We start from the raw sequence: 1492 nt of genomic DNA, 5'->3' as shown, positions 1-1492 counted from the left end.
AGTTGTGAAGCTACGTACTAACGTTCATCATCATCATCATCATCATCTCAGCCATAGTACGTCCACTGCTGAACATAGGCCTCCCCCTTAGATCTCCACAGATACCTGTTGGAGGCGACCTGCATCCAGCGTCTGCCGGCGACCTTTATACTAACGTTCAAATCAAAGGAAATCAAAAATCGTTTATACAAACTTGGCTGCAAAATAGCACTTTTTGAACGTCAAGAATTTAGAAAAGACAGCCCCCAAAACGCCCACTCTTCACCACTTCCTGTGTGTTTTTGCTGGGAAGAAGAAGTGGTGCAACAAACTCCCCAGAAACACATGTTCGTCTCTAGGTTAGGAGAACCTTTCAGCATCGTTTGTTATTTTTTTGTTTACAATGTGTATATTGCAGTATAGGACAATATGCAATATTGACATAAAATAACAGTAAAAATGTGAACGTGAGTAGGTACCTTCATAACTGTATATCCTTATTCTGTGGTAACGGTGCCCGGATACGGAAATAGGTCAGGTCATCAAGTTATTAAGGACATACCGACAAAGCCCAACTATCCTGCGATATTTCCTATAAAATCGATCGATATTTACCTTGTTTCATGGAAGGGAATTTAGTTGTGTGAAAGGGGTGAAGGGTGGAGAGGGCGAGTTTGAAACTTAGTACCAAGTTTCAAACTTGCGCAGGTACCAGTAATAACTAACGTTCATTCATTTTACGCCAAATTAATTAATATAAAATGCTGGAGTGGAGACCACGGACTAGCAAGCGCAGCTTAGGACGTCCACCAACATGGGATGCCGTCGCCTCCTTCTGCGAAGCAGTCATGCTCGAGAAGGAGGCGGCGGAACGTCAGAGAGTTCGCACCTCTCATCCCGGCCGCCGCGCTGGAGCAGGTAGACACCACGGGCGCCGGGTGTCACGAGACGACTCCCGGCCACCGTAGGCGTGGGTCTGTGGGCGGTGAGTTCGGGTGGCTCATCGCTCATGTCTAGTTAATAGACAACAGACCCGTGTCGGCGGCGCGCGTTGTTCCACGCGCTCCTCAAAGAGATGTCAGCAACCCCAGCGGGGCCCAATAGGGCCAAGGCCTGCCGGGGCTGCGGGTTGTTCGAAAGAGATACCGCGGCCCTGGTACATAAAAGGCCTATGACGGAACACGACGGTTTTTAGTCAGTAAGAGTCTGACACTCCCTCACCGCTGCTAACCCACAGCGGGAGGGGTCATTTGATGATTTTTAACGTCGGAAAAAAAAAAAAAAAAAGGACGTCCACCAACAAGGTGGACAGACGACCTTACAAAGGTCGCCGGAAGACGCTGGATGCAGGTCGCCTCCAACAGGTATCTATGGAGATCTAAGGGGGAGGCCTATGTTCAGCAGTGGACGTCCTATAGCTGAGATGATGATGATGATGATGAATTAATATAACTTCAAAAGGAAATTTTGAAAGAAATGCTTCCTGGTTACAAGACCTGTTTGTTGGATGGTT

This window comes from Helicoverpa zea, chromosome 25 (genome assembly GCF_022581195.2).
Source record: "Helicoverpa zea isolate HzStark_Cry1AcR chromosome 25, ilHelZeax1.1, whole genome shotgun sequence".
NCBI lineage: Eukaryota > Metazoa > Arthropoda > Insecta > Lepidoptera > Noctuidae > Helicoverpa > Helicoverpa zea.
Note: the sequence above shows the minus strand (reverse complement) of the source record.